At 40.1% G+C, this 14317-nt stretch overlaps 1 long non-coding RNA gene across 2 annotated transcripts in view; it reads right to left on the bottom strand.

Annotated features, from left to right (window-relative positions):
• The window catches only part of LOC112450229, a 30212-nt gene that overhangs the window by 5324 nt on the left and 10571 nt on the right, over positions 1 to 14317 (bottom strand). The window contains exon 5 of one of the 2 annotated variants that reach the window (XR_005232834.1): positions 13265 to 13379. The exons of the other annotated variant lie outside the window; for it this stretch is intronic. This is a non-coding gene — a long non-coding RNA (uncharacterized LOC112450229). The remainder of the gene's footprint in view (positions 1 to 13264; positions 13380 to 14317) is intronic. 2 annotated transcript variants of the gene reach the window in all.

Genomic DNA, 14317 nt, shown 5'->3' with positions numbered 1-14317 from the left:
GGGGGGAGGGGGGGGGTCATCTTAGAGCTTGTCGTGACTCCCATCCTGACCTGTGCAATGACCAGCAGAGTGGGAGGAAGACAGAAAGACAGATAAACACATGCCAAAATGACCTGGTATGGAGCGAGAGAAAAAAGGGACAAGAGAAAAAAAGAGGAAAAGAAAAACGTGGGTTGACCTGTTTTAGTTTTTCTCTGAGGCGAAGCGAAGGACACAGCAGCATGGGTAGGTGGGTGTCGAAGTGGGAAAGAAAGCATCATCTATTTGTCATCTATATTTCTCACTCTCATCCCGCTATCTTTGTTCCCTCCGTTTCCCTCTTTCCACGCCTCTGTCCTGCTGTTTCTGGCTCCTCGTGGGAGTGCAGCAAAGGCAAATAAACAGAGGAGATTGTTTATTTCTGCCAGTGGGGGATAACAGTGCATTATTAACCTTGTATTACCTTGCCTTGGGTTACTTCAGCCCACTAATTCATTACGGAAAACTTAGCATAATGATTTCTTCTTCTCTGAATGTGTCTGCATGACATAATGGCCAAAACTTCTCCATCTCATCCAAAACACCACTTAGAACACTTGTGCTCTTGGGAAGCTTTAGGACTGTGCATAAGTTATCACATACATCTGCACATGCAGGATTTACAGAAGCTGTGTGTCTCTACAGAAAAAAGGAGAAACACACTTGTGAAAACACATGCACATAGATTATTAGCCACCAGTGCCAGATGTGCCACCCCCACAGAAAAAGAAAAACAAAATCACAGAAGCCTTCATCGTTTGTCCTCTACAATCACAAGAAGTTAGTCAGTGTTGCTTCAAGTCTCACAGTGGAGGTTGTTTTCAATCAAATGGATATCATATAGAACATGTATTCATAAAACTGTATCTGCAGTTTGAAGCATTGTGTAATATGCCAGTATTAGATATTTAAATAAACAGAAGAAATTTGCTATCTAAAAAATCTGAGGTATAAGGTGATAAGCCCTGCTAACTGTTGAAGCATTTGTCTTTATGTTGTATACCTGTTTTGCCATCAGTTTAAATTCATTCATAAAGTCAAATTTTGTACCTGTTTTTGACAAAAAATAGTCATAAAATAGCTGAAGCATACGGATCTCATTTACCAGTGCTTGAGTAACAAAGACAAGATGGCATATTGTCTTGAACTTTCATCATAACTCTAACCAGTTTGAGCAAAAGGATTCGATTAAAATACATTTGAAAAATAGCCCATAATTGTGCCTGAAGTGGTGGGCTGTTTAGAGTTAACCCTGTGGTCATGTAACACAATAGCAAATTTACAATAAAAGGGTTGAATTTGAAAGTATAACACAGCCTACTTTTATTGCTTTATGTAGCTGCTGAATGACTAAGTTGTTTTTGTTTTATTTAAGCTCCACAGTGAAATTTTTCTTAGTCTCTGTCATTTGTCTTCACTCTCCAAACCCTTATAAGTCAGATTAACTTTGACCTACTTAAGGAGCTAATTAAAAAAAAAAATCATAATTGGTCCAAGAAAACATGATTACACATGATTGCAGATAGCTTATAATTTGGTGTTTTTTCACTGTACACAAGCTGGTTTTGGCTAATTAACTAATTTTCAAAACATCTCTTGGTTTGATGATTCACTATACAGAGTTTTCAGACATTTCAAAAAGCAACAGATCTTAAACTATAAATCAAATAGCATCTGTTGATGTTTTCTAATCAGCAATGCTGAAAAGGTCGCTGTCCCAACTTTATATATAATGTGATTTGAACAAGATCCAAAACTACCCATGAAAATTCCACATAACATCATAAATATTTTTTTGTTTTATGACAGAACTAGAGAAGCTGTTTGGACAGGAAATGCGGCAAAACTGCATAATAGGTTTGAAGGTAAACTGTGCACATGTGTATGTTTTATGAGCTAATAAAGGATTGAAATTATCACCTGCAGGGGAGGGTTGAGGGTTGTTTGTCTGTATGTCTGTCTGTTAGCAAAATATTTTATGAGCCTGAGGACAGATTTTAATGGAACTTTAAGAAAGTAATGAACTAATGTAGAATTGATTAACTCTTGAACTCAACCTGATTCAATAAGGCAACCACAGCTATCTTTCTTAACAATCACAAAAATGGGTATAACGCTGTCATATTTACAGATATGGAGCTAACACTTTGTGTGGTAGTTGCTAAAAGTCATCCTCAACATATGCTCAGAGAAATAATAAATCACATGGCATCTTTCTTTAAATCTTTGGCATGCAAGGCCGGTAATATGCATTTCTTCAACAATGCAATGCTACTTTTTATTGGTAATAATTTTTAATTATGTGTTTTTTTTACATGCTTTGATCCAGTACAATAATTTCCTCCTAAAACAATCTAAAAAAAAGAGAGGACTTTGTGCAAGTAAGACTAGGACGCCACAGTTTAGGTGAAAACACAAAAACACCTGTCTCAGACATGTACCATTATTTTCACCATCTCGTCCAATCTCGATGTCATTCAGCAGAACTATTTTTTAGCTTGTTGGGAAACAACTAAACAAGCCATCCTCCTCCGGTTTGTGTTTCTGATTTACATTTCCTCCTCCTCAACATGTCAGCACCAAAAATTGTCCAAACCAACTAAAACCTTACGAGCTATGTGTTTCCAAAAAACATTAGTAAACCGCCCTGCCCACACATGCTTACAGCACACTCACCTATAGAGAAAATTCTGACAAGCCATTAGTTTTGTCAAAGACAGAGGGAGAGATATGACAGATTTCAGTATTGTCTTTACACTTGGGTCTCTGTGGGTTAAGTGGGAGAGGCAGTGTAGTAAGACAGGTTGGAGAGGTAAAAAATAAAAGCCAAGCCACAGTGGTGTGTCTGACATTCTGACACGAGTACACAGACAAACAAGCAAAGATGCATGCACTGGGTGTGTACCTCCTCGGTTTCAGACAGCGTCATACAGAGGTGATAATTAGCTCATGCCTGCTGACTCAACACTTCAACGCCACAATGGACACGCAATCACGTCAACGGCTTTGTTCAAAATCACAAGCAGCCTGTTTGTCTCACAGCCAGGGTTTTTGTTAAGTGCGTGCACACATTTGGGTGTACGCTCTCACATGCAATTTTGTATGTGTGCCAGTTTTTTGTTTTTTTTTTCTTTTCTCAAGACCCTGCTGAGATTTGCACCTTCTTCCACGTGGCGTCTCCCCTCCTTTGACCCAGTCTGGAGTTTGTGAGGCTGAAGCGGCACTCCTACCTCCGGGGGATTCACTGAGTAACAGTGCAGGCTGCCGGGCACGAAGCTGATGTCCACCCTGCAAGAGCGCAGACGGAACCGCGCTGACAGAAGCTCTCACACATGGGGTACAGACAAAGAGGCGTGCAGCCACATACTCTCCTCTCCATCCCCGTCTGCCTTTCTCCTCCACGCTTGTGTGAAAAGATGAGGAGTAAAGAACAGACAGAGAGGAGGCAGCATTGATTTTTGCTTTATTGTTTCAGAAAACTTGTTTTCTTGGTGAAATCTGACGCTGAATTATTAATATCATCATTAAAATTTGATGCTTTTCTGTTGTTGGAAAACTTGGAGTTCCTGAGCGAGGGGGCCCTGGGTAACCTCCCGAGCGCATAGCGGTGCTGCTGCAGCTTCAGCACCTCCACCCACATCCACACACACGTCTGTCTGTCTTTCACCTCCTGGCACTCCCTCCTTCCTCTCTGGCCTGTGTGGGAGTGTGTGTGTGTGTGCGTGTGTGTGTGCTGTATGGAGAAAGAGGAGGGGAAGGCAGAGAGATAGAGAAGAATTAGATCATGAAATGAGAGCTGCTGGCAGTGTGACTAAATTGGCTAACTATAGCTAACAACATTACACACTGTCCATCTGGGGCCTAGCCTGTCCTCCCTCTGCTGGTAAAATCAGCCATGTAAAGGACTCCCACTGCCAGGACCTTCCTCCTTAGAATAAAATGTAGAGCAAGCAAAATATAGCCGATAGTAAACACGTTGTCTATGCTTAATAGAAATTTGGCAAGCTTAAATTGAAAAAGGATGCTTTAGAAATTTGCAGGCTCATTGCATTTAATATCTTCACAGTAACTCAAATAACACAGTCTGATCATTTAATTGCATGATTCCAAACTGCAACTCCTGCACACAGTTTGGCCAGATTTAGCCGAGCACCTGATGACTCGTCTTCTCTTTCCTCACTTTTGATTAGTAATTAGACATTGCCGCCAACACACTGAGCTGCATGAAATCAGATAAATCCTCTACCCCTCTTCAGCACCTACTGGGGTGTATCTCTCTCTTTCTCTCACTCTCTCTCTGTCCACAACTGGCAGTTTGCCTGAGTAGGTGGCCAGTGCCAGGCAATCTGCGCTCCGGCACCTATACTGACCTGGCAGCTGCTGGACACCATGTGGGCTTCAAGAATGTGGGCACTGGGCAGATGCTACGAAGGAGGCAAGGAGAAAGAGGTGTTTCACAAATGAAAGAGACGGAAGAAGCAGAAGTTGCCTTTTGGCTGGATTTCCCAGAAAGAAAAACTCTTAACAGGAGACTCTGAATTCATGTGAGCCTTGGTAAAAAAAAAAAAAAAAAAAACTACAAGAGGATGTTCTTCAGGTCAATGAGTGGTTTGCGAGTTAAGTTGAAGGAAGTACAGAGGATTAACATGGGCGTGAGTAGATAGCAGAGGTGAGCAGATATGAAAGCAACAAAGAGATAGCAAGTAAAAGATGAGAAAGAATGAAATCGAGGGGATAATGGCCAAGACTCCCAGGCAAAGATGAAATATTTGCAATTCCACTGGGAGCCCGGGCTGCAGGCTTTCACTCCATTTGTATGGAAATTAGTTTGTCTTTCTTTTTTTCTGAGAGCAGAAGGGACCAAAGGGAGGGAGAGGAGGATGGAGTCGGAGAGAAGAAGGTGAACAAACTGACTGACTGTCAAAGATATTGTGATTCCTGGCAGTGCTGGTGGAAGGCTGGGACCCCGGTTGTTTCTCTGCTGCACATATGGATAAAACAAATCTATGTGTTTATGACAGGCTGATCTATAGGCCTGACGCACTGGGAGTCATTTTGCTTGTTGTAAAGCTCTTTGTCTGTTATTGACAATGCAGCTCACTGAGCTCTGCCTCTCCTCTCTCTCTGTATTTCTGTGAGTGCCATCCTTCAGTCCAGGCCCTACAGCTGGGACTTCTCTGATCCAGGGGCCCGGGCCTGCTTTCTTCCAGGTAATTAGCAGATGTTCTGAAAAGCTTGGGTTTTGCTATTTTCAGCTTGTGTGTGTGTGTGTGTGTGTGTGTGTGTGTGTGTGTGTGTGTGTGTGTGTGTGTGTGTGTGGTGGGGTGTCGAGTGATGCTGCCACTCATCTATTCATGGCCAGCTGCTCATCTCTGCATCCAATATAGGCTGAAGGGGAGAAGACCTTTCATTTTTGACACCCCACACTCCTCCCCCACCTCACCCCTCCCCTCCCCTCCCCTCCTTTTCCTTAACTCCCTTCCCCTTCTCTGCACCCTCCTTTCCCTTCCTTTCTGAGTCACCACCGCCAGCCACAAGTCTGCGTAGGTCTGAGTCATGCCTCGGCTCTCGTGAGATGGGCCCTGCTGTCTGTGAAACCACAGACATGAGATATGAGAAATGGGAAACGAGAGAACAAACGCACACAAACATTCACTTGCACAAACACTCTTAGAGACACATACAAACAAACAGAGTTCTAATTTATAAAGCTGAAACCTACTTTTGCAATAAAAAGCAGCCTGGAGGCAACCTGCAGCACCTGTTTGTGATGATGACTGTTGGTTGCTGTGGTTTTACTGACTCAAGTTCTATTGGCCAACAACTCAATGACCCTTTTTGTGACGTTAAGTTCATATTACACAATAGGCATGATATGTCGTATTGTTATACTAAAATCATAGCGGTGTCCACATCAACATCAGGATCTACAACATACACTAATACAACAGTTTCTTTTTATACCAAACCTTTTCTTGTTTCTCAAACACCCAGCAGTGACATTTACGTAGCTGCCCCACGTTTTAACAACCATGTGATTTTCACCTGTGAAGGTTATGTAGTCTTTCTGTAAGGTTCACAGAAATTTGGACATTGTCTCAAATGCATTGTTCACAAATGCACCACACCATAGGAAAAATCCTCCAGCAATGTTCATTTGAAGCTTACAACATGCAGAATATGATGCAAAACATGGACTTTATTTGCTGCAATTTGCTTGCAACATGTTAAGGAACAAGACTTTCCATGTATCAATACATTAAATCTTTTTTTAATTATTTCAATATCACCAAATAAGACAACGCAGTGCTTATTTCAGACTTTACTCACACTGACTAGCTGACAAGACAAAGTCTGACCCCGCTGATCTAGACATTGCATTTCCAGTGTAAACTGAGAATCTTATGCTGGAAATACTTTGAATGTGTTTAAAAGAGTACAGTGGAGGAAGCTACTACTGATCATGACCATGACTGATTTTGTTCAGACAGGAGTTAAAATGGGCTGTGTGGGTTCAGAGTTGCCATGGGTACACATGTGCATCTGCAGAATTGACAGGCAAACTCTTTCTACATGCAAAAGAAAACACTGAAACAAAAATAAAAGTTTTGTATTTTGAAAACACGGACATGCAGTTGGCATATTTAAAAAAAAAGACTAGGCATAAAAATGTCTTATGTGCTGACAGCTGTGCTTTGATTCTGTAAAAAAACAGTCTCATACAGTATGGTTTTGGGACTAAACATGGTTACATATTCACATGAATGAACAACAATTGTTCTAATACATTTGTAAAAGGTTAATGGATTTATGTTGTTAGTGAAGTTATATCAAGGAAGCAGTTACTTAACATTGCATTTAGAGCATTGAATGGCTCAATATTCTGAAACAACACCAGCTAGTTTCATAGATAAAGCAGAATTTGATCTTGATAAATGCCATTTAATAAAGAAAGGACACTTTTTTAGGCTGAAAAATCAGATATATTTCAAAATTCTAATTATTTGTGTGAGCTCAGTTTGACAAATACCAAACTATATAGAAAAAAACTCATTCTGAAATAACAAATTCTTAACACAAATGCTAAATCAAGGCAGAACCGCAGTTTCTGTAAAACTACACATACGTTGGACCCCACCCCCACATTCAGCCTAACATCGGCCTGCGTGCAATGAAGATGACTGAGCAGAAAAAGACATAGGAAAGCAGAAACGAGTAAGAAGCAACTACCATTATCAACACACTCGCTCGCTGTGACTTCTCTTCTCTGACCCACATGGGCTCATTCAAAGATTTTTTTGCACTTAGAGAGCAGTGAGGCTTTAGTCAACAAAAAGTCTGAGCTGTGTGATTCAGACAATTGCAACCCCAATAAAAACTGTTTAGCAGCCTTTATAGCTTCAGTCCATGTGTGAAAACAGCTTAACAGTGACCTGAGCATACACAGCCTATTTATACGTACATTAGCCACCATCTCCAACCAAATAAAACCATTGACTGGATGTCCGCAGGGTCCATTTTATTGTACATTTCAATCCAACCTTTCATTTATAAAAGAAAGAATGAGTCATTTGTTCTAGTCTCACTTTAAGTGTACACTATGTCTCCTGCAGTATGTTTGATTTTTTTTTCCAGCTTTTTTCACAATGTTTGGTGCATATAGTCTCATAGAGCAGAACACATTCAGTGTTCTGCTGTGTTATGTTACTGATGATTCACTGCTGTTATAACACCCTCAGCATATCTCTCTTACACCCACTGAGACCCGCTATGTATTTGTTTGTGTGCGTGCATGTGTGTGTTTTGCCATTGCGATACTATATGTGTGTTAAAATCCAGCAGTTTCACTCCAACTTTAGAAATTTCTCATCTGGGAATAAGGATTGAAAAGGCTTTTTTTTTCTCCTTCTTCTTCTTTTTTTGGTAAATGGACTAATGCTAGAGTCTGTGGCAACAGCAAAGCAAACGCTGGAAGGGTTTTAGACTACAAAGCTGCAACCGCGCACAGCATCATCTCCAAAGCAGAAACTGAGGAAGCTTTCCCGACACAAGATCAAAGAACTTCACCTTGATGATTAGGATGCAGGGCAGCTCAACTTTCTGATGCTGCTGCTACACCATTTGAGCATAAGAGGATTAGTGATCTGACTTGTTAAAATACACAACAAAGCTAAAATAACGAAGGATCAGAATGTGGAGATGTTGTTTGGAGTGCGAAGGTATTTCATATACAATACAAATAGACAAATTTAAAAGGATTCCTCACACTCAGCCAAAGTTTCTAGTTGTATTTAGACTTACAAAATGATTAAAATGCTTTGAGGCATTCCTGTGTGTTTTTCCTCATCAGTTCCACTTTAAATACACATCTCCTTCATCATCATTTGTCAGCAACATTACCCTTTAAGGTCACCTGGTTCTACAAAACTGCACCCCAATTCCACCATTTCTGCAGCCCCTTCGTCTCCCTGAGCACTCTGGCCAAAGGCCTGTGGCGATGGTCAAGGGCCATTGATCTTTGGGGTGATAGTTCACACAGGGCCACCATTTCCAAGGGTCAAGGGTCACAGCTGAGCGGGTCAAGTGAGATTGAACGTGCCCGCGTTGTTGCCAAGAGCCACGCAGGTCTGCCGAGCCCAGTTCATTCCGTGACCCCAGCCGGTCAATAGCGCCTCTCATCGATCAATTGAACTCTGATTCGTCATTAAAGTTTTTAATTCGCGGCCTGCGCATATTATTCCCTTGAAGACAGAGGAGCGGCCATCCAGATGCAAGAGACGCTCCCTGGGATTGATTTTGGATGGAAATCATCTTGACCCTGCAGACAGGACCCTGGCAAGGGAATGGTCCCTATCAATGGTGAACAATGGCTGCTGATTGGCTGTTGTTCAAGAGTCTACTCTGTCCAGCTAAACTACATCACTCATCAGCTGGGTCAGGAGGGCAATTGCAGATTTGCATGGATAGGCAGTTTTCATCAAATGCTTTTGGCTCCACAACATATCCGAGGGCAGAAAGATGTGAATGATCTGATTTTTTTTTTCACTCTGCCAGATTAAAAGAAAAAAATAATAAAATAAATAAAACATGAGGAGAGCTGATCCAAGAACATTTTGGGCTTTGTTCTTTGGATTGACACAAGAAATCAGAAACTTTTAGGCTAAAGACAAATTTTGTTATGCAGAAGCTTGAATTTCTTAGGCAGATGTGTTTCATACGCTAACAAAGATTGATTTACAACGTGAAAGTCTGGAATCATCTGTGAACATTGTTTGCAAGATTAAATTCCTAATGACCATTTATTAAGGTGAAACATGCATTAGGACATTAAGAGAAACTTGCATAAAGTTTTTAGCTTAACTATAAGTACAAGTTGTGAATGTAAGAGGATGTACGTATTTGTGAAGACAAATAGACATATATAGATGCTCAGAAAAAAAGAGATACCAAGAAAAATGCAGTTCAAACATTTGATCTAATGATTTCATAAAAGCTTTAAATATGCTAATAAATACTTTATTGTGGTTACATCAACAGCACAACACTGCAAAACAAGTTTACAGTGTTTATAATTTAGTGAGAAAGAAGCAATGTAAGATGTTATACTTTATGATTTGTCATATATTTTGGTTTGAAGATCTCAGCTCCTTTTATCTCTGAGTATTCTTTCTTTCACATCTTTGTTCATTTATACTCGTGGCCCCCACTCTTTCCTCTTTCTCCTGCTCTGCCTGTCACTGCGAGGTGTGTGTAGGCAGCATTGTGATAGGAATAGATGTTCCCCCTAAGCGAGACCTGCAAGAGCCATTTGAAAAAATCAGCTTAATGGAGAACAGTAGGTAAGGAGTGGGCAGTTTGTACTTTTTTTTCTCTTTTCTCAGCCTCTTTCTTCTATTCTTTCTCTGCTGCTCCCACTGTCTGTCATTTGCTCGAGATCTGTGTCTTTTGTGTTCTCCTCTCCTTCTCTTTGCTTTGTTTCCTTCTCTCTGCCCTCATTTTAACCCCCGTCTTCAATGTGAGCCTGCCTTCCTCCCCTCCAAAATGTTTCTCTCTCTCTCTCTCTCTTCCTCTCAGGTGGTTCATCTTCACTTGTCTTTCCTCTTCCTCACCTGCTGCATTCCCAGCCTGCCCTCTCTTTCTCTCTGTCTGTATCTGTGTCTATCTCTCGCACTCTCCACCCCCTCTCTTTGCTCTGTTTTTCTTTCACTTTTCTTTTATCTGGGTGCACATTCCTCTCCTCCCACACTCGAAATTCTCACTAAATGATTCCAAGTGTCTGGGCCCCGTGCCTCTCCGGAGCTGGCAGCACAGCCACCACATACACATGTACGGCTACACCCACAAAAAGATGTACGTCAGCTTGCACTGGTCTCTTTCTGCAGGACGGGGCGAACAAACTATACAAAAGGGAAGGAGAAAACGGGAGGTCTCTTTGTTGCGCTCTGTTATTTAGTCATCTATTTATCAGTTCATTTGTTCTTTTAACAAAAATAGGTTATGTGTTTGTTTTTGCGGTTACGGAGGTATTCCACTCTAAAAAACACATTTTGTTCCAAACAGGTTTGGACTGCAGTTTAATCACGGATGAATGATGACACACTCAGATATGCTCAAAAAGAGAAAACAGGCATTGCATTCGTACTTCATTGTGTTTGTTTGATGTGCCCTGTTGAGTCACGCCTCGCTTCACCAATGTAAGACCTTAAAAAAAGTTTAAAAATAAATAAATAACTGGAAAGGAAAGGTTGGTTAAGAATCTCAATTTCTCACCTTCACTCAGGTGGTTGTTTAAGCTGTGAAGTGAGTGTGAAAGTCCGATAGTTGGTTTCAGAAGGTTACAGAAACTGATGACATCTAATGCCTGGAAATTAGAAGTGGGGGTGGGGAGTTCCAAAGCAGCTCGACATTTTTACACATGGTATTTAAAAACAACAGCCATTAAAAAGGATTCTTTTCATTGAAACCCAAAAATTAAAGCACTAACATCCCGTGAAGGAATGGACATCATCCACTGCTTTCCATTCCAGAGTGTTAAACTAAAATCATCTTAAAAAGAGTAGGAACAGAGGTAAAGTTGTTTTGGTCCAACTTTGTAATTGACGGCATGCTCAGTCTCGTGCAAAATTGTGAGATGCATTAGTGCTCTGAGTATGTGTTGTTAACCTCTCTTTTTCTCTCTCTAAGCTACTACCATGTCAAATGCCGGCTCAATATCTGTAAATTTAACAAGGTTATAGCTATTATGGGGTTGGTTGAGGTTGATTGGCTGTATTGATTTTTGTTGACTCCAGAAGTTAATCAACAACATTCCAAACTGAAAGTTTCATAAAATCCATTTAGTGCTTCATGAGATATTTCACTAACTGAGAGTCCGAGTTTTCTTCAGTAGTTAATGGCAAAACATTAAGCAAAGATGCTGTGCAATGTGTAGCAGTTCGATTGTGTGTTGTAAATGACTACCAGCCAACACTATGCCGAATTTTTCCTTCAATATCTGTGACATCGGCTGAGTTATATCCATTTTTGTGTTTCCTAAGGTCAGCTGGCTGTGGGAGCCACCCTGAATTGGGCTGGCTCCAAAAGTGAATCAAGTTTCTGAGAGTTTCAGAAAAGTTCATCCAGGACAAACAAACCAGGAGGTTTATCAAAGAAACAAGACAAAGAACAGACATTCAAAAATTAGATTTCATCACAAAGTACTATCAAATAAAAGGAATAAAAACATTGTGGGTGGACTGCAGAGGCTAATTTTAGCCGTCTCATAGACAGAGAAATAAAGACTGCTCCAAAATCTCAGACTTTGATTGTTTTTGCCAATCCTCCTCAGATTATCTCACCAGTCATCTGGATTTTAGACACATCAAATGAGACTCCTGTTTTCCAGGCTTGCAGATACACTTGTGGTTATATGTTACAGTGACTTAGGCCTTTTAAATCTCCTTTGAAGAACCTCTGGAAGCTGCAGTTGTTCAAAACCAACAAAGTCTCCTCTTGATGTTGCAGCATCACACACAGCAGAACTGAGGAAAAGTTCCTCAATGATATAAAATAAATCAATAAAACTAAGGTTTAGATCTGAAAAAAAAAAACTCATTATAAATCTTTGTTGTGGTGCACAATAAATTCTTCAGTGGTTAATGAAGAAAATCATGCTCAGGTAACATAATGCTATGGCTTTATAATTTAATGTTAAATGAAAAAAATTGCATTCTCTAAAGGAATCCATATTACCCACCACATTGCACGCCAAAGTTTTAATCAAAGATGTCGTGCAATCTGTTAGTGCTCAGAGTATATTCTGGGAAGCAGTCTCAGCTACTACCACACCAAATTTTAACTTACTATTTGTAAAACTGACTGAGTTATAGCCATTTTTCAGTTTGCTAAGACTGACTAACTGCAAAGGCCATTTTGAAATAATTTGCCTCCAAAAGTTTGATAGTTGTAGATGTTCATCCATTGATTACTTCCTAAAAGTTTTGAAAAAGTCTGTCAAGTTGTTCATAAGATATTTTGCTAATAGACAGTCAGACAACAACACACTCCCAGACACACAAATCTTCCATGACAGTGAATGATAACTAACTTTGCTTTTAAACATGAACAATGACTTTCTCATGTGACCTGTTAAGCATTTATTGCTTATATCTGCTTTAGAAAACTGATTATTTATGTGTAACAAACCATTAAGCAAAATCTAAAATAAGTATATTTTTATTATAGACATATTTGTCTGCTGGATCCAACTTTAGTTACTTTAACTTGCATGTTTTTTGTTTTGTTTTTTTCAGATTAAATGCTCACAGTTTGCTTTATATGTTAATCTTTCGTAAAATCAGAGCCAGCTAATAGCTAAATACATGAAACCACAAGTTCTCTTTTTGGAATCAGTTTTTGTTTGATTAAATGTCACATTATTTTGATTTTGGTGAAAGAAAAATGGCTCAGTTTAGAACGGAACAGTAAACAATGATGAAATCCTAATTCTTTTCTCCTTCTTGCATCATTTTTCCCTCCTTCTAGACTGCTGTTTTCTGTTTCTGTAATCTTTCAGACATCAATAATTCAGGCATGAAGTGGAAGATGAATTATTCACATGCTGATGTCAGACATAAATGCACTGTGCTGGTGCTATAGGCCCACTTTTAAACGAACCAAGGGAGAGAGAAGGGGTGTATGTATGTGCACTATAAAGTCAGCTCACATTAAAACTACTCTCCCTCCCTGCAAAGTCTCTTCCACTAACCTCTGTGCAGTCTTCACTCTGTCAGCCGTCCCATTTTCACTCCCTTCATACACAGTCGATTCTCTTTTCATTCTTTCTTGTCACCTAGATTACATGCATGTAGAGCGAGGCGCTTCTGTTTGAAAGAGACAACACAGGGACAAGGATAAGTAGTGGTGGCTGAAAAAGGGATTTTACTGCCTATCCTCTCAGCACACAATGCAAGCCAACAATCCTACAAACTAATCCCATCGCTGCTTAAAACTCTGGGTGTGAAAACATTGGAGGAGCCAAGCAGGAAGGCAGCCACTCAACCATACATTCATTTTAAACGCTGTGTCATTTTATTGCCTTTTTCTCTTTTTGCCCTTCTCTCACTTTGTGCTTTCCTGACATTCTCTTTCTGTTCCCTCTCTGTCCCTTTTCTGTCTCTGTGCGAGTGTGAGTCATAGGCTGTATTATCTAGCCTCTGGGTCTATTTAGACACACACTGCCTCCTTAACAACTGTTCACATAAATCATTTGATTCAGCATGACGCTAATTAGGATTTGTCAATACTATTAATCTGCTCATCCAGCCCTCATGTGGATCTGAATATCTTTGTGAGTTTGTTCCGCGTTTGATGGAAGGGTACCTGTTCCGAGGCAGAGGCAAACAAATGCAGCAGAAATAGCAAACTGGCAGGCCTTTATGAAAGTATTCCAGAGGGACATTTTGAATTTGTTTACACGATAACAGAGATTATAACAAAGACTCTGATTAGTGGAGATGCAGCACAAACACCTTAACAAAATGAGTCAACCCCCAATGGGGGTCCTCGAGGGTCTCGAAGCTGACAGTACTTTATGGTGGGAACATCTGGATCATCTATGGGCGTCCTACTCTTGTGTCTTTTTAGTGTACAGGTGCTGGTCATAAAATTAAAATATCATGAAAAAGTAGATTGATTTCAGTAATTCCATTTAAAAAGTGAAACTTGTATATTATATTCATACATTACATACAAACTCATATATTTCAAATGTTTATTTCGTTTAATTTTGATGATTACAAATGACAACAAATGAAAATCT

The sequence above is a fragment of the Kryptolebias marmoratus genome, linkage group LG24, assembly GCF_001649575.2.
Source record: "Kryptolebias marmoratus isolate JLee-2015 linkage group LG24, ASM164957v2, whole genome shotgun sequence".
Lineage (NCBI taxonomy): Eukaryota > Metazoa > Chordata > Actinopteri > Cyprinodontiformes > Rivulidae > Kryptolebias > Kryptolebias marmoratus.
Note: the sequence above shows the minus strand (reverse complement) of the source record. Positions and strands in the feature narration are given on the sequence as shown.